The sequence below is a fragment of the Crassostrea angulata genome, chromosome 3 (genome assembly GCF_025612915.1).
Source record: "Crassostrea angulata isolate pt1a10 chromosome 3, ASM2561291v2, whole genome shotgun sequence".
Lineage (NCBI taxonomy): Eukaryota > Metazoa > Mollusca > Bivalvia > Ostreida > Ostreidae > Magallana > Magallana angulata.
The window spans coordinates 6,509,341-6,528,895 of record NC_069113.1 but is presented as its reverse complement, the minus strand read 5'-3'; the positions used below and the strand labels follow the sequence as shown (position 1 = coordinate 6,528,895).

Sequence of the window (19,555 nt, the reverse complement as noted above, 5' to 3'; positions counted from 1 at the left end):
AATTTCCTATCGGACTTTAAAATCCTATGGAGTTTTGTTCAAATCCTATCGGAAGTTTTTTTTAATTCCGGTAGGAAATTTCAAATATCCAATAGAAATTTTGGTTTTCCTATGGAAAAAATATTTCCTGTAGGATTTTTTAAAAATGTAAATATCTCACCTGACAGGTGAAATAAATTATAAAAAAGGTGTTCTAAAGTCTTTCAGCAATGGTCTATCATATGACATGTTTGAATTTTTCGATCCATGAAGCTTACACGTGTGCAAAATTGCTACTATGGCACTGGCATAATTATCCGGCACAGAATTTACTTTAAAGCTCATGTTTAAGGTTTACTTATTGCAGGTGTAAACTTGTATACAAAACTGCCATTTTAAATGAAATATTCAGGAAATCGGTAAAAGATCAGGACTTAGTCATATTCGACAAATAATATTATATGCAAATGCCCGCAGTTTCTCTAAAGTCGCTAATTGTGCATTATGTATAATTTCAAATATATTATATTATTAGGTAAAGGTATATTTTCATATTATATCAATTTGACGTGATTTTGAATGATGTCAAGATAACGAAGAAAGTCTCCCTCATTGTCTTCGTTTGTGCTTTTCCTTAAAGTATTACATTTGTTATTACCAATTTTCTGCACACGAGTTCTATGAAACAACTCGGTTGATTTCCATGAAATTTTCAGATTTGATTGATGATAATCGAACATTAAGGTCCTTTAACAATTTGGTGCACGAATACTTTAAGCCCTTTTCACAAGTGGCGCACGAGCAGAGAAGCGACAAAATATTCGTGCGACCGAAAAAATAAGATATGAATCGTAAACTGTTGCCGAAATAATCGCATTTGAAAAAGTATTCGTATGAAACTAGCACGATCAAAGCGAGCGTTGTGCGATGTAAACGCATTGAATCTTGCGATATATCTTGCGTCTATATGGGACGCTTATACAATGAAAGCGACTGCTGAAAGATAGTGCGATAGGATCGCGCGAGAGACCAGGTGATCGGACGATTGAACGTGCATCAATGCGATTGGACGAGCAATCATGCGTTCCATGGTACGAATGCTCGTGCGAGTCAGGGAGGGTATATATACCGCCTATTTCCGACGCTCTTTAGTATAGCTGAAAGCGTGAGAACATGTCGCCCAAGAAGAAACAGAGATGCAGCAGCATTTTTATTATTCCTCAATATGATTATTCTATTATTATTTGATTGGTCTAGAAGTCACGTGACAGGGCGATTTCATAAGAATAAAAAGCCGATATGAGCATAAGATGTAGACAAATATGATTAAATCAAAAATATTCAATCATGATGATTCTGTTTCTATCACAAAACCAACTTATCTATGTATGATTCCGTAACATAGGACATCAAACAATCACGACATACTTGCTATTGAGGTCAAACAATTTTTTAGAAATCAACGTATTCTGTATAATCATATGTTGTTAATGATAATAAAACGTTTATTGCATTGGTGTTCAGGGAATATTAAGATTTATTCCCCAGAAAAACAAAGGACGAGTGCACTTATGGGCCCCGGTGAAAAGTGAAAAAATGAAGAATCAAATTAAGCATATTTTTTTCCCTAACATTATCTATTGATATCTATTCCATAAGAATTAACAAGTTTTAGCGCTGAAATTATTGCTTATGAAAAGCACGAAGCTTTAAAACATAGTAGGGGTCAGCAGACATTCGTGATTTTGTATAGTAAATCGAGGACAGGCATTCATTTTAAAGCCTTTGTTTACTGTCAGCCTAACCGAGTACAAACTTGTGGAAAAGACAATATACGCATGGGTGCGTCTTTTTACCCCAATGAACCCCAATGAACCCCAATGATACCCCAATGAACCCCAATGAACCCCAATGATACCCCAATGAACCCCAATGATACCCCAATGATACCCCAATGAACCCCAATGATACCCCAATGATACCCCAATGAACCCCAATGATACCCCAATGAACTCGTAAATACTCAAATGATACTAAGTATGTTCATAATTAATACACTTAGTGAATTTTTTGTAACAACATGTTACACAAATGAAATTTCAACTATGTGCCGTTTTTTCACCGATTGGGCCATATCTTGTAATGGGTAATGATTAGAATTTTTTAAGCTAAAATTTGACTCAAAGATTAAATTGTTTGTGACCTGTAATTATGTCCTGATTTGAGTTTGTGCTAGTTCAACATAACTTTAAGAAAAAGAGACATATCGATTCTTATCCATTAGAGAAAGACTTCAGTTTCGATATTTTCATTTGTGAGCTTGCTCGCAATACCTCTAGTTTCGTAAAAAAAAAACCCCAAACATTATCAAAGTACATTGTATACATGTATTAAAATATACAAAACATATCCCCAATATTAATAATACAAGGCACCTTTAACGTATCGGGTCTATGTATAGATACTAAACCAGTAAATTGAATATACAGAGCACTGAAAATGGCTAACAACGCGAATTTTCACAATTTCAATTTTTCGTGTCGCTAGCCATTTTTAGTGCTTTATATACGAGGGTTTTTCAGTATTTATTGAGACATTTTCTCTTATTCGTTTAGGAACAAAGAATAACCCTTGCAATTTCACAAATATCTAAATAAGGATATAGTTTATTGAAGTAAAAAGTTTTCTGTCTACGGCATGATTAGATCATCCCTAGTTAATAGCTGTTCAACATGCCTTCTACCAGTGACCCGGTGCAAGTTCTGCAAATTTTTCACGTCATTTTAACGCTTCTCATTGCTCCTGTGTTTTAAGCACCTTACAGACGAACAGAAATAAGACTTGCTCTTTATTTCTCATCTTTTGTTTTCATTTCAAGATGTCATCATTTATATTTTCTCTCATTCTTGAGTTTTTGTGGAAAAAATTTCGGGTTATTTTTACACGAAAGTCAAATTACTGTTAATGTCTCCTTCAGTCATTTTGTATTTCAGAACTGTTGATAAAAGTTATCATGTAAAAAGAGCTTGATATTTAGTCCCTTTGTTTTAATTTTAGTAAAACCATCAGTAAAAAAAATATGACGAACTGAAGCTCTTTATCCTTGTCATCGTATAGTTTTTGTTTTAGCAATTGCGTGGCCTTAAGGTAGCTCGCGGGTTTACCTGCTTGTGAGAAAACCTACCTTGAAAATTTGTCCACGTGATCCATAGGTTTTATAGTTTTATTTCTAAAATTTATTTAAGATTCGTCTGCGCGGTAATAATGTTATCGTGTTTCAAATACAGTGTCATTAATAGAATCAAGCAACGCCATTTCAATGAAATATATAGTAAAATGCACATTTTAACCGAGAAACGCATTACAAAACTATGCTCCAAACTTTTAAACGAATCAGACGAAATTAATCATACTCAACACAAAAACAGAGGAGATAATTATGAATCAATTCATAAAAAAACATTAGTATGTGTTCTCGGCCAATTTTTGGCAAAAAAACTTTAAAGATTTAAAAGATTTCTCAAAACCTTATATTTTCATTACGACGTTAGCCTGACGTCATCATTTCCTTACTTCTTAGAACACCAAAATTGAAATGCATTTATTGACAAGACTAGCTGTTTAACACATTTTATAACATGTTAATGCTTATTAGACATTACTGTGAATGTTATGAAATGCAATTAATGTAAGGCTGTAAAGATACAGGAAATTGCTTTTTGGTTTTTATGAAACTCTGAGTCAATCAATGCAAAAATAAAATAACAGGCAGCTACTGACATTATAAGTAAGTAATCGAATAAAACAGTTATCTCAAGCCAAATAAAATTTAAGATATTTTAACCAGTTTGAAGTATATTCGCTGCACCGCCATGACGTCAAAATTCAATGTAAAGTCGTTGTCAGATTTGAATTTTCTATTGCTTGGTAAATATATTTGTACCATATTCATATTTCAACTCAAACATCAGTGAAACTTGGTCAAAATGTAGTCGCAAAAATTGTAAAACGAACATATATTATTTCATTTCTTATAACATTAACTGTAGGTATACGGGCACTTAGAAATTGGATGTTCAAGTTTTTAATCTCAGAGTTTATGCCTGCGCCAGGTAACCCGACCACCGACTTGTTTATCTACCGCCGTAAACGAAACATTTGATGTTCTTTTAATATTACTTTCTTTAGTTACTTGTTGGGGTTTCTTCGATTTTTATTCCAACTTTAACACTAATTCTTCATTTAAAAAGGGAAATATTTGAATTGTCTCAATAATTTCCGAACAACCCTTGTATATATCTACACGCCCTGAATGATTGGTAGAAATCCGCAGCGGCTGAAACTGACAAGAAACTGATAACGGGGTTATGTATTTTTTCTGCAATGTCGCTACCTTCATATCCCGAATGAATCACCAAATAAAGCATTTTATTGTTCAAATAAACATACACACATCCTCAATCACACAAACACATATTCTTTGCTTTCTGGTATGTGTTAATTGATGAACATCCCAAATGAATGATCACAATAAATTTGAATTGAAAATTAAAATCCTATGAATGCCTTTATCACGGTAGATTAATCCAATAACACATGGTTACTGCAATATTGTCCCGATGGAAGTTATCAATATTCATTAGCCAATTAAAAGTGGCTTATACAGTTAGGTTATTAATCACCGGTGGTGATTTTATGATAGCTGAACCTTGAACTTTTAATGATATTTTCAAATGATGGTGTGTACTTGCAAACATTTTGCCAAATATTTTTTTTTACCACATTGACACTGATTTTGAACCACAGTAATCTTCAGTTTACAGACCAGTTTAATTTTGTATCAAAATTATAGGAGGATATTTATACTCCATCTTTCAATGTTATTAAAAAACACTTGACTTCATGAGGACCAATTTTGGTGAACTGCTACTGGGTTTTTTTAGGTTCATGGATCAAATTTCTTAAATGTTTGTCAAGGTAAATGGATATATCCAGAAAAGCAACCAAAATTGAGCCATCATGAATACAAATGATTCCATTTTATACTGGAATATAATTGAATAATAACAAAACATCAATAATAATCATCTATGCAATTTTATATAGCAGTCTCATGATATTTTCACATATTCAACAATGACATAAATTCAACAATGACATGGGTATACTATGGTTTCTGCTAATCAGTCCAAGTCAAGCATTACACTTCACAGCGCACATTAGTGATGCAAAAAGTTCAATATATTTGCTGATGGTATAGACATATAATATATTGCATGCAAAGATATTAGTCCACAGAACTATTCATAATTATTTTAATCTCGTACAATATGTCACTTCCAAGAGTCTTACAATAAATATCAACTAAGTTTGTCTTGTATGCCGAGGTAATGCTCATTTGAGAATTAATCTTCATCTGTTGAACATGCAGATTTCCTTTTGGACTTTTTTAATTTAAAAAATGACCTAGTTCTCTCAGCACGGGGTCTGCTTCTTTGGTTTGGTTTCTTGGCTAATGTCTTTGTTTTTGGTATTGTAAATTTAGAATCAAATTTTGAAGACTCTAATTCTTCAGAGATGGTTGTTAAAAACTTGTCAAATAGAACTTGTTTTTCCCTTGTAGATTTTCCTGCCCATGTTGATTGACTTAATCGAAATTTGGAAAAATGGGTGGTCAACTTAAAATTTCCATAACCATACAAAGATCTCCTCAAGTTCTGCATCTGACTGTTGGTAATCTTCTCAAGGCATTCAATAAGGGCTGGTAGTTTTTTCGCTTTCCAATCGCATTCCATCTTCATCCTGTTGTTTATTGATTCTGTGTTGTTATTTGTCCAGAGCTCTTGTATAATTCCATCGTTGATAGGCCTAATGACATGGTTGATGAGGTTGTCACGTAAGTGTTTGTCAAAGTAAGTTTGAAAAGATGGATATTTTTGGAAAAATGGTTTCAACTTATAGAAGGTGGTTTCATGAGACGTCGAGTCATCACAGTTTTTAACAACGCCTTGTGGTCCAAAAATTTCTTTAATAATTTTTTCACGATCTTCTTTTGAACACCCAATTTTGTCTTGTAAATTACGACGAATGTTATCTTTCAAATGTTTTGTGCAAAGCAAATGGGTTACTGCAGGAAACACCTGGTGAATTGCTTTAGTTAAAGCCTTTTCCTCATCACTTCCAAGGATAACTGAATTGTCTCCTATTTTTTGATGAATATGTTGAAGGAAGGTAGTGTATGTTTCAAAATCGCTTTCATAATGCAACATTATTGGGCCAAGAGGAGAGGGGGCATCTCGTGTGAAAACAGAAATATGTACATTCATATTCTATTTTCATCACATGAGAGTTGTACATGCACACTTTTTTTGGTTTACTTGCAAAAAAAATTAAATGCAAGTAGAGGTGTGAAGCTGAACTCTCGTTCTTGTGTGCAGCTCCAAACCGGACACGTGGATATGAAATCCATATAAAAAATAGTTTTACTAAATATGAATTATCAAAATAAAAAAAATATAATAGCGTGAACAGAACATATAATTTGTCAACATTTAATCTGTATGTATGCACGAATGAAGGTCTTATTTCTTTTTGAATTCAATATGCCAATTATATATGATGCAGACATTACCGATGATTTTTCAAGCTCGAATGGCGTGCATTGAGAGAAGAATGGAAGGGGAGGGGTGTCTTAAAATTTCAGAAACTGCTCATTCATTTTCTTTAAATGCAGATGTAAAGTTTACTATTTGGGATAAATATAATCTAAATTACTAATATTTATTAATTTTAAGAAAAGTTTTGTCACACTTAGGAATACATCTGTGAAATATAAAAGCAATTGCCCCAAAAGTTAAGACCAGGTTTAAATTTTTGCGGACGAACAGGGCAAAAACTATAAACTTCCGAATCTTCGATTAGGACGGGGGCATAAAAAAGTTTAAACATAAAAACTTAAAATGTCTCTGCGCTAACTAACGAATCGTGTACCTTTGGCAAGCGAACATGTACACGGGAAGGCACAACAATGAATATTGTATTAAGTATTCAGGAACAGATCGAATATTCATTTCCACCCAAACCTCTTTTCCAAAACCAAGAAGAAAGAATTCCTTTAACGCTAAATGGGTATTTCTAAGAGAATATTTTAAAATTTTGGCAAGGTCCTAGAAATATGGAAAACTTAACTTTAAATTTTGAATTGTGATTTGTGTAGTATTGAAATTATTTTTTTAAACTTATCAGGTAAAAAAATCTTAAATAGACAATGTGTCTCATCAAGTATTTTAAGAATGTTTAACCAGGCCTAGACAAATAGCATTGCCCGGCAATGGGTACATCCATCTATAAATTGAGCCATTTTAAGGTCCCGTAAAATATCATCCATTTTTTTCATAGAACGACTTACGAAAAAATTCTTCCGAAAGATCATCATCATAAAGATGAAAGCACAGCATATATAATACTGTGACTACATCACAACGAAATGAAAAATCTACCGCACGAAATGCAGACAGGACCGGAAATAATATTAAACGCTCATCCTAATCATCACCATAATAACAGAATTATTACATAAAACTAGACACGATCTCGTTGCGAGCAACAAGGAGGTCTTCCGTCCGCTGAAGACGGAAGACCCTAATAATAAAACACTGTTTTTGTCTAAATCTTAATTAAAGAGTGTTTTTCAACTTGTACTACAGTCAAACACCCTTTTATGTTGAATATTTTAGTTAGAAAATTAGACAAAAAGGAGAGAAAGAAATAGAGAGAAAGAACAAATCTTGGCTCTGGCGAGATTAGAACACACAGCCTTTGCAGGTGTCTCAAAACATGGCTGACGCGAAATAATTCCCGAATTTGTCTTTGAATTTTGGGAGTTTCCGCCCGGGAGAGGAGTTGAGTTTTTGTATGAGATGAAAAACAACGTGTAAGATGTCTGACTATTCAGGTTTGGTAACAGTGCGAGGTCATTTGAAATATTGATGCGTGTTTGTGTCTGGAGGGGGGGGGGTGAAAAGACCCGAGCTTGATTTTCGTCTTAAATAAATCGAAAATAGAATTTTTAGGTGTGGATCTCGGATTTGGTTAACAACAATTAGGGGAAGTCCTAAAACAATTACTGATGCATTTTACCCATGTATTTCAGTGTTGAGAACGTTTTTTCGTGTCGTTTACTATTATGTTTGACTGCTTTATTTCAGCAGGATTGATAAAATCTTTATAAATGTAGAAATAACGAAATCAGTAACACGTAAATTTATTCGGTAAAAATTTGATGACAGTAATTTCCACAGTTCTAACATTCATAAGTAGTTCACACGCTATCGTAGATACAGATTAAACGGAAAACAAGAAATATACATGCAACAGAAATATTACGCGGCAGCTTACATGTACTGTGTAAATTTTAAGTCCCCGTACAGGCTATACTCGCCGTTTGATCTCAGGAATTTCTTCTTAATTGTTCAATCTGCTGCATATTTGGCAGACAATAAGAATGGGGTCCGAGGTACATTTACACAAAATTTCATTAGGATTGAGTAAGGGGCTCGGGAGTTAGAATTTTTTCTACAGTACATGTCAAGCACGCCAATCGAAACTCGAATTATTTGAATCCATAGACATTATCCCGTAACTTGATATAAAATATGTATAATTTTTGGACGCCAATGTACATTTAGCTTCTTTCCAATTTACTCCACGTTACCTGTACTAATTCTTATTCAAATGCTAAAACATTTGTACTTGAGAGAGAGAGAGAGAGAGAGAGAGAGAGAGAGAGAGAGAGAGAGATTACATAGCGTTTTATAATGTTCAGGAAATCAATATATAAGCAACCTTTGTCAATAAACGCATGTATACATGCATGTGTGTATCTATACATGGGATTAAATAATAAGCAGTCCTCCTTTTTAAGCCGAGTAGAATAACGTGGGTGCATTGCTAAATGTTGTGTGCATACAGTCATTGAGTTGGCGGCATTTCTTTGATGCCGGCAAAGCGACCAAGCGAACTCTAATGCGGTCGAACTGCAGGGGCACTTCGGCGACATGTTTTTGATGTCGGCGATGCGAGGAGCGTCGTAATTTAGAGAGCTGCTGACAGAAAAGAGCTCTATATTTGTACTGAAAAAAAGCCGCTATCTATTTTTATTTATGACAAAAATAAAACGGAAAACATTCAAATCCATCATTTTAAAGATAAACCCATTCATCAAAACACAAATGAGAGAGAAAAAAAAGATTCGGCACTCAGGGACTGAACCCGGGTCGCCTGGGCACAAGTCCACCACTCTAACGACTGAGCTACGCGGACCCTCGCTTCAGAACTTTGGAGTCCAAAATCTCAACAATGCGTGGATTGATTTTAAAACAAATTTCATATTTTGAAGTTTTGAGAGCGTCTCTATCGAATGAAAAACTAAAAAAAATTCAAATCCAAAAAATTAAAAAATTAAGGTTTTTCATTTCCTTCCGGTGACGACCGGAAGTGACGGCGGACGTTCGGATATGCGAAGGGCACTGCGGCCGTTCACTCTCTACCTTCTCTGAAAATTTGAAAGTCCTCTCTTGAATACATTTTGAGAAAAATTGTGAACAAGCAAAAACATAAAATCTTTAATATCTCGGTACCGGAAGTGACGACCAAAAAAATCTCGTGTAATTTTCTTACAAATTTTATCATGAATAAGATCTGTAAGTTTCACGAAAATCGGCTGAAGCGTTTTTGAGAAAACGTGACAGAAAAAAAAAATAATAATAATAATAACTAGACACGATCTCGTTGCGAGCAACGAGGAGGTCTTCCGTCCGATTTTTAGAAGAGGAAATGACCTTGACTTTTATCTTCATCAACGAAACATATCAGGAAATGCAGATGTGATCTTAAAGAGCGATGGATGAAGGATTATACACCCCGTTGGATCCCTAATTTGAAGGACCAGCCCCATATATTTCATATTAAATAAGAGGTCTTTTGACCTAATAACACGTCTAATAGCCTGTAATAAAAAGAAACCGAAGAAAAAAAAGAGGGTCTTCCTTTGTAAACGGAAGACCCTTATAACAATAAGAATAGAAGGGTCTTCCGCTGAAGACGGAAGACCCTAATAATAAAAGGCTGTTTTTGTCTGAATCTTAATTGAAGAGTGTTTTTCAACTTGAACTTTGGTCCAAAAACCCTTTTATGTTGAATATTTTAGTTAGAAATTAAATAAAAAGGAGAGAAAGAAATAGAGAGAAAGAACAAATCTTGGCTCCGGCGAGATTAGAACACACAGCCTTTGCAGATGTCTCAAAACATGGCTGACGCGAAATAATTCCCGAATTTGTCTTTGAATTTGGGGCGTTTCCGCCCGGGAGAAGAGCTGAGTTTTTGTATGAGATGAAAAACAACGTGTAAGATGTCTGACTATTCAGGTTTGGTAACAGTGCGAGGTCATTTGAAATATTTATGCGTGTTTGTGTCTGCACCCCTGCGAATGTGTTCGGAATGTTTTCTTTATCGTTGCTAAGTAAGTAATAAATCCAGAGGTGCTCGAATGAAAGTTCACGAGACTTCACCGATATTTGTTCACTTCCTGTGAAATTTCGAGCGGAAGTATAAGTGTTCGGAAAATATTCTCAAAATACGTAAGTACTGGTCGTTTTTCATATCACATCCTACTATGATTTATGTTAAAACAGGAAAAGCTTTCAAGATGTATGTCTTATTTTACCATCTAGCAGTTATTTATATTAAACGATAATATTCAGAACAGAGTTATCGTTCGTGTTCAAACACGTGTAGAGTGGTTGAAAATATAACCATTGGGTTGCTTAATAAAATCATAGCCATGTTTGATGCTTGTGGTGTGCAATACCATGTTTTAAAAAAAATAGTGAGTGTCTGTTTTGCATTAAAACTTAGTATATCGAGCCATTTTCAAGGAACATTCTGCATAAAATGGTATAGTTTCACTATTGATGTTATTTCTAGGTCAGGCGCGGATCAAAAATTAATCCTCAGGAGGGATCTCTTTTAAACATGTTAGTTGTTGCAACAGCAAACAAAAACTAATTTTTGTATAGTCACATTTATTTCTAGAACACATTTTATTCACCAATTAATGAAGATAAAGTTTAAAATCAATAAACCTCTAGATTTTATATTTGACTACCTATATTAAGAACCTAGATACATGTACTGTGAAATAGACTTTATACACGAGGTACGATTTTTACTGCGAAACTGAAAGAGTAAAATAAAACCACGTGGTCTAAAATTTGAATGACAACTAGAGCAAAGCTCGTGGCAAAGCCACGAGTAGGTCTTCCGTTGTTGCTGCGGGTTAAAAATATATGTAATATGGTGTCAAACGATTATATGACTAAACTTTCAGTTCTGCTTTTGTTATAAAAACGTGTTGTGATTGAAAGCCTGTATATAAAATGTGTTTTGAACAAGACAGGAAGAAAATGTTTTAGGAAAACTATTTGTCGAACACAGTCTGTGTAATCGTTTCAAAAATTCTATAAAATGTGAGATGTTTAATGGCAAGTTAAATTTTAAAAAGGGTAGCAAGCATTGTTATAAACAGTATGTACTCATGATTCATGTCAGGAATTGCAGTTTTTTTTAAAAACCTAACCCTCCTACAAAACACGTAACCTTTTCTCTAAGATAACTTGTTTATTTAAATCTTTCTAAATTTTTGAAGACTATTTGCAAGTTTAAAATTGTTACGGGCTGACAAAATTTAGTAATAAGTCAAAATTGATGGCATCTTTAAGATTTTCTTCAGGGAAATGTGTGTCGTCTGATATTATTTAATGATACGAGTAGATTTGGACATTCAAAATAATATATAATCAGCTAATAAAAAAGATGAGCGGGAGAATTTATGCGAAGGCGAGCATCTAACTTTTACACCAGATGGTGCTGTTTCATGGAGACACCGCTATGTAATGTGAATTAAATAACCTTATTTACAGAAATGAATATTACTTCTCTCGACGATGTAATAATATGCAAAATCCTTATTTTTATGTCAGTGGGATGACTAATTAAATTAAAAAAAAAAACAACTTCAATTGCACTTGCGTAAATTGGAATTCTGGGAAGGAATTAGACAGTCCGTGTTAGAGAAATTCGAAGAAGTTATGAAACTGGTCAGTTTCAAGATCAAACTGTGCATTGATGTATTAAAAGACTATCATTGGTATCGTCTGTAGCCATGGTCCGGAATCCGTATGTGCAGTCATACATTGTATGTACATCGATACACCTATACCTCCTCACCTACAGCCATACAAATGAGGGTGCAACCTTCATATACACAAGCATATTAGTATTATAATTCTGGAAACTATTTATCTTGTATTTAATATATTGGGTATTCATTGTTCACATAAAAGCCACCTATATTCCACTGGCTGTAGCTTACCTTGTAAGTAAATTAAGTTGCATTACAACCTCATAATACACAACTTCAATTAAAAGTTGTTTTTTTTAAATCAATTTCCATACAATTGGCAATAAATAAAATTCCCAATAACGCACATCTATCTCACTTAAGTGTAACTTTGAGAAGCGCATATATTTTTGGGAGGCAGATATATCGCTATATTATAGCCTGCAAGTCAAGTGAATTATCATGGTCTTTCAAAGAAATAAGATATCCGTCGACAGTTGCAGTACTTTGATGATTTCTATGGCGATCGACTGCATTGCATAATGTAGTCGTATTTCCCAAGAAAAAAATTGTCTTTGTCTTCAAACTTTTAATTATAATATATCATGAATTATTATGTTCATAAATATAAAAGTTTAGCGTGATCAACAGGTTAATTTATTAGCCACATTCTTAGGTTACGATTTCACATCTTTAATGTGAAGATGATTGACTTAGAATAATAGTCTTATTGTTTATAAAAGCACCCTTCCAGTTGTTACTCAATTACATATGTTCTGAGTTGTGTGCGCTGAAGCGACACAAGATCTTCGGTCGCACGTGGCGATTGAATTAACACAGACTGACCGAATAAACATACGGGTGGGAAAATTAAACACGTTGAGGAGAAAAGAAGTCACCAAAAATGATTTTCGACAGATCTGGATATCTTTTCGCCAATTTAAAAAAATCCAGCGCGAGCACTTGTCAGATGGGCGGGAGGAGGGGGGACACAGCACTGAGTTCGCTTCCACACTGAAACGAACAACCATGTAGAAAAACTACAGAGTGATTAATATGTGACTGATAGAATCTATTAATCTTAAGTTGTTTAAAACTCATGTGAATATTCTTTTAAATAATCATCAAATGCCTCAATTCAGGACAATTCAGGATTCTTTTATCGTGCTAGCACCTACCGCAAACATGTACATGTAACATGGAACTTTGATTATAATTTGATTTGATTTTTAAACTACCTTGTACGCTATCGTATAATAAAATCAATGCTTAATCAACTGTACAAGTAAAATAAATTTATTTATTTTCGTCTTAAATCTATACAATAGTTGAAAACATAATAAAATATAGTTCTGTCCGTGCAAAATATGAAACATGAACGCGTGATAAGGTACATATAGAAGAACACGAGCCGACCGCAGATCACTTGTCCACTCGCGCTGGATCTCCTCGGCCATGTGCGAGGGATGATCATCATTTAATATTGGGGGAGGGGGGGGGGGTTAAAATTTTTTAGATATACAAACCAACCATTAATTTATGTCTGACTATGTTTCCGATTTGGAGTAATATCTTTCATTAATATTCAGTTTCACTCAAATGTTTAATTAAATAAATACAAGATGGACAAACTTTTATAATATAAAATTAAAACAGTTCTTGTATTTACGGCTATATAAACTCAAACACGTTCATCTTCATCTAAGTGTGCGAATCCTGTGTATTAGATAACCGCTTACCGCTAGTAGTGCAGCCGTGGCTGATCGGCCGTGGACGAAGGATAGATTACGTAAAGGTACAACGCACAGACACGCACATCTCAGAACCCAGGAAGATTTGAAAAGTTTGCCGTATAATGACCATGTTCTATCAAATAGACGTTCTTTATTTTAAACCTAAAACCCACAATTGATCTAAGTCTGAATGTCTGATATTGCTTTAGATTGAGAATGACATTACTTTTATTAATTAACTGAACGATTTCTTAATTGACACCCAATCGTTTAGTCCATAAAACTTTTATGTGTAATCAAAACTATAACAATTTTTGAGTTCGCAACTAAATAAACTCATTTGTGAGAGACGCAACTCTCGTGTATTAGATAACCGCTGACCGCTAGGTAGCCCAGCCGCGACCATGGTGACCGATTTTCTCGGCCGCGGGCGAGGAAGCTTGGCCAAATGCCGCGAGTACTGGTCAACACGTATTACTTTTTACCCGAATATTATGCACTACCCGAACACAAAAACAGTTTTATGAGATCAATAAAGTCACAAACAACATTTTTTGCAGCGACGCCCATATCGAAAAATTTACCGTTTGAGAGCTATGAAGCAAAGACTTTTAAGGGATCTAGACCCCTCATTTTAGGGGCTAGCCCCTTTTTTATGGTATCAAATGAAAGCTCTTGATATTCTGCACAACTTTTATTCTATATGTGTCTAGAAAAAATTTACAACTAAAAAGTTATTGAGCAAAGATATAAGCAAAATTTAACATTTTTTGAAACATAAATTTCGATGTAATTTTTTAAGCAGTATACGTGTGTTAATCAAACATGTAAAACTAGGAGGACAACGTTCAAGATGTCTACATTAAAGATTTGTAAATTAAAACTACTTGCTACGGATCTACTCGGAGCCTTTGCAGGTACACGAGACCCACTAAAAAAATATTCAAAGGGGAATAACTCAAAACCGGAAGTAGCGATTTCACCATATATTTTGCTATAGTAAGCTATTGTCATTTACAATAAACCCTGAAAATTTGAATAAAATCTAATGACAAACAAGCGAGATATTACAGTTTAAAGAAACGTCTAGAAGAAAAAGAAGAAGAACTAGAGCAAAGCTCGTTGCAAAGCAACGAGTGGGTCTTCCGTTAATATCGGAAGTAAAGCTGGAAGTTCCTGTATGAAGCAGAGCCCTTAAACCAATAACAAAAGTAACTAAAATAAAAAGATGAAAAAAATCGAATTATTCCTCGTACGACTTAACAAAATACGAATGATTTTACGTACGACTTAACGAAAACCTTTCTGATTTCAAGAACGACTTAACAAAAAAATCCGAATGTGTTCAAGTACGACTTAGCGATTATTTTTGGTACGAGTTAATTTTACTTTGAACATTACGCTATTTTTCAAACCAAGGACGCGGAATCAAAATTTCCGGAAAAATCAATTTTTAAACCCCGATATCTCTGAAATGCATCGTCCGATTTTCAAACGGATTTCAGTTTCGTATTCAGCATGACCAACTCTACAAACCTCGTAAACATTTGACATTGAAACGAAAAATTCGAAAATACGAAAATTTTCAAACACTTCCGGTTTGGACCGGAAGTGACGGAAACTAAATTCCAGCCTTATGTCCTAATAAAAACGATCAATGCTTCAACACAGAAAATTCCAAGTCTCTATCTTAAAGCGTTTTTGAAAAACGCCCTGGACAAAATCACTTTTTTTAAATTTAAAAATTGACGTAACGTAAAAACGGAAGTGACGTTGTAGTTAAAAATTAAACATCTTTAAGGGACGATGATGTTTCATAATCCCTGAAAGTTTCATGTAAATCCGTTGAAAACTTTTTGAGATATTAAGCTTTAAAAAAGTCAGAAAAATAAAGAAAAAGAAAAATAATAATAATGAAAAAGAAACAATAGAATAACAAGAGGGTCTTCCGTTGAAAACGGAAGACCCTAAAAATAATAATGAAGAATTTCCAACAGAATCAGTACAAGGTCTTCCGTTGGAAACGGAAGACCTTAATAACATTCGCAGGGGTGTCTGGAGGGGGGTTGAAAAAACCTGAGCTTGATTTTCGTCGTAAATAAATCGAAAATAGAATTTTGAGGTGTGGATCTCGGATTCGGTCATTACATGTAGTACAGTAATCTAGAATTGAACTAGGTTGAAAATAAAGGTTCAAGATGAAAGATCCAGTAAAATCAGGCCAGAAAAACGAAATGATTTTCTGAATAGGAGGGGGGGGGGGGTCGGTGCGTGTACTGTGTAAATTTAATTTTCCGGTATAGGCAATAAGCGCCGTTTAATCTCAGGAATTTCGACTTGATTGTTCAATCCGCTGCATATTTGGCAGACAATAAGAATGGTGTCCGAGGTTCATTTTCACGAATTTTCAATAGGATTGAGTGAAGGGCTTGGGAGTTATGATTTTTTTTACAGTACATGTCAATCACGACAATTGAAACTCAAATGCCAAAAACTTCATAACTCTGTTAATAATGAACGAATTGGTCTGGTAATTAGTACAGTAATCTAGAATGGTAATTAGTTGAAGTTAAAGGCCCAAGATCAAAGATCAAGGAAAATCGAGCCAGAAAAATTAAATGATTTTATGAATGGGGGGGGGGGGGGGGTCGGTCGGTGACTTCTATATTAAACGTAGACTATTAAATTCTAAATATCACAAATTACACAATTTCTAAACAATATACATATGTTAGAACAATGTATAAGCGTTGTTTGAAAGATGTAACTATTGATTTTTTAACATCTGTTTATCTTAGGCTCAAACACTCATAAACGGCTGGTCAGTTTTCAAACCTTGTCGCAGTCACCCGTTCGTTTGTATAGTTACGTGTATAAACTTTGGAGGTTTTTCTTAATCCCAGACAGGCAACAGATTTGTATCAGTATATAGACATGCACAAAAAAAGGAAAAAGTCCACCATCTTTAATTTTAGCGTTGACTTCCAATCAGTATGAAGACAATCATTAAGCAATGAATTTCAAATTATTTGAATCCATAGACATTATCCCGTAACTTGAAATAAATACATGTATACTTTTTGGACGCCAATGTACATTTAGCCTTTATCCAATTTACTGCATGTTACCTGTACAAGTACTTTAGAGAGAGAGAGAGAGAGAGAGAGAGAGAGAGAGAGAGAGAGAGAGAGAGAGAGAGAGAGAGAGAGAGATTTTCTAGTTTTTTATAGTGTTTAGGGAATCAGTATATCAGCAACGAATGTCAATAAACGCATGCATACATGCAAGCGTGTATCTATATATGTGAACAAATACTAATCAGTCCTCCTGTTAAGGTCATGTAGAATAACGTTGGTGCATTGCTAAATGTTGTGTGCATACAGTCATTGAGATGGCGGCATTTCTTTGATGCCGGCAAAGCGACCCAGTGAACTCTAATGCGGTCGTACTGCAGGGGCGCTTCGGCGGCATGTCTTTGATGGCGGCGATGCGAACTGCTGACAAAAACGAGCTCTATATTTGTACTAAAAAACTGTTATTATTTTTATTTATGATAAAAATAAAACGGAAAACAATAAAAACCCATTTTAAAGATAAAATCGTTAAACAAAAGAAAATTAGGGAAGAAGAAATAATCGGCACTCGGGGATGGAACCCGGGTCGCCTGGGCACCAGTCCAACACTCTAACGACTGAGCTACGCGGACTCTCGCTTCAGAACTTTTGAACTCAAAATCTCGGGAATGCCTGGATCGATTTTAACACGAATTTCATATTCTGAAGTGTTTTAAGCGTCTCTATCGAATAAAAACATAAATAAAATTCAAATCTAAAAATTTGAAAAATTAAGGTTTTTCATTTCCTTCCGGTGACGACCGGAAGTGACGGCGGACGTTCGGATATGCGAAGGGCACTGCGGCCGTTCACTCTCTACCTTCTCTGAAAATTTGAAGTTTCTATCGTAAATACTTTTTGAGAAAAATTGTGAACAAGCAAAAACGTAAAATCTTTAATATCTCGGTACCGGAAGTGACGATCAAAAAAAGCCCGTGTACTTTTCTTACAAATTTTGTCATAAATAAGATCTGAAAGTTTCATGAAAATTGGCTGAAGCATTTTTGAGAAAACGTGACAGAAAAAAAAAAACAATAAAAATAATAGTGAAAAAGAAACAAAGCAATAACAATAAGGTCTTCCGTTGGAAACGGAAGACCTTAATAATAGAGGAAAAGAAACAAAGCAAAAACAATAAGGTCTTCCGTTTCCAACGGAAGACCTTAATAATGAATATACTGTATGTAATTGAGAAGTACATAATATAATGTTGTGTTCACCGCATATAATGTTAGAACGACCGCATATAATGTTAGAAGCACCCCATATAATGTTGGAAGCACCTCATATAATGATAAATGTACATAATATAGTGAAATAACTACATGATATAATGAAAGAAGTACTGTATATAATGGAAAATGCACACGATATAATGTAAAAAAAAAAAAAAAACAACCCTCACATAATGAATATACTACCAAATATAATGAGGAGAACACTGCGTATAATAATGTTTAATCCCCATATAAGACAGTCCCGGTGTTCCATATCTATTTGTAGGCGTTGATGAAGGCGCAAAGGTTCTACTCTGTGTTGTCTTTAATAATTAAGATTTTCTCAAAAAATTTAAACTGGACACTGAGAAATATTTTCGGTTTGATGAAGTTTACTTGTATATACCAAATTAATTGTGTTATTGTCGGTCTTGTGAGATGTATAATTTAAAACATGCATTGCTATAATTATATACTGTACACGATGTTACAAGTATATTTTTCATACTTCATAGAAACGACTTAGTTTTATTTCATTATTTTATTTAATAAAAATATTCTTATCTCCCCAAACTAAAGACTATCCCTAATTACATAATTATTTTCCATTATATATGATCACTTTCTGTTTGAATGTATAGTGAGAATATATAGATCTATAATTCCATATAACTTTATTGGTAACGGTCGGGTGGTTTCGCTCAGATCACATGTGTGCACCGAGAGGCTTCGCGTCCAATTTAGTAAGAATTAATCTTTCATGGAAAATACAGGTTCACCTAACATTTCTCCATAAATTGTAGGCATCAAACACATCATATATACACTGACAAAATCTAATTTTTGCTGAAATAGAGTTGCAATTATATCAAAATCCCGAAGATTGATATTTAGGGTCTAACTCTGATACACAAATGAAATTAAACTAATGTTTGCAGCCTTTCAGTTTGTGCTAAAAATACTTCTTTTAATATGTTTCGGTTCTTTAATTTTATTTATTATCCAATTATCAACTTATCATTGGACCAATTAACAGGTAAACAGGTGTGTTTGTAAGGCATGTTAACTTAACTTTATAAATTGTTTATATTTCAACATAAATTATTAAAGAGCTTCTTAAGTTTATGCGATCATTGTTCAAATTAAACATGTCATGCAATTACAGTACTTTACCTCACAGTGAACACGGCGAGTCTTGCAATCTTCTTTACAGTTGCCACAACTAAACTTCTTCATCTTCTGTTGCACCATTGCCACAGGATTCTCAAAAACTGCTGATTTTGAACAAGTTGCGTCTTCGGTGAAAATTTCAATCGAAGTGAAGAAATGATGTTG

At 34.1% G+C, this 19,555-nt stretch overlaps 1 protein-coding gene across 3 annotated transcripts in view; it reads left to right on the top strand.

Moving 5' to 3' along the window:
• The window catches only part of LOC128177299 (organic cation transporter protein-like), a 47,707-nt gene that overhangs the window by 1,333 nt on the left and 26,819 nt on the right, over nucleotides 1-19,555 (top strand). The window contains exon 2 of one of the 3 annotated variants that reach the window (XM_052843958.1): nucleotides 5,603-5,712. The exons of the other annotated variants lie outside the window; for them this stretch is intronic. The gene's annotated coding sequence lies outside the window, so the exon portion shown is untranslated. The remainder of the gene's footprint in view (nucleotides 1-5,602; nucleotides 5,713-19,555) is intronic. 3 annotated transcript variants of the gene reach the window in all.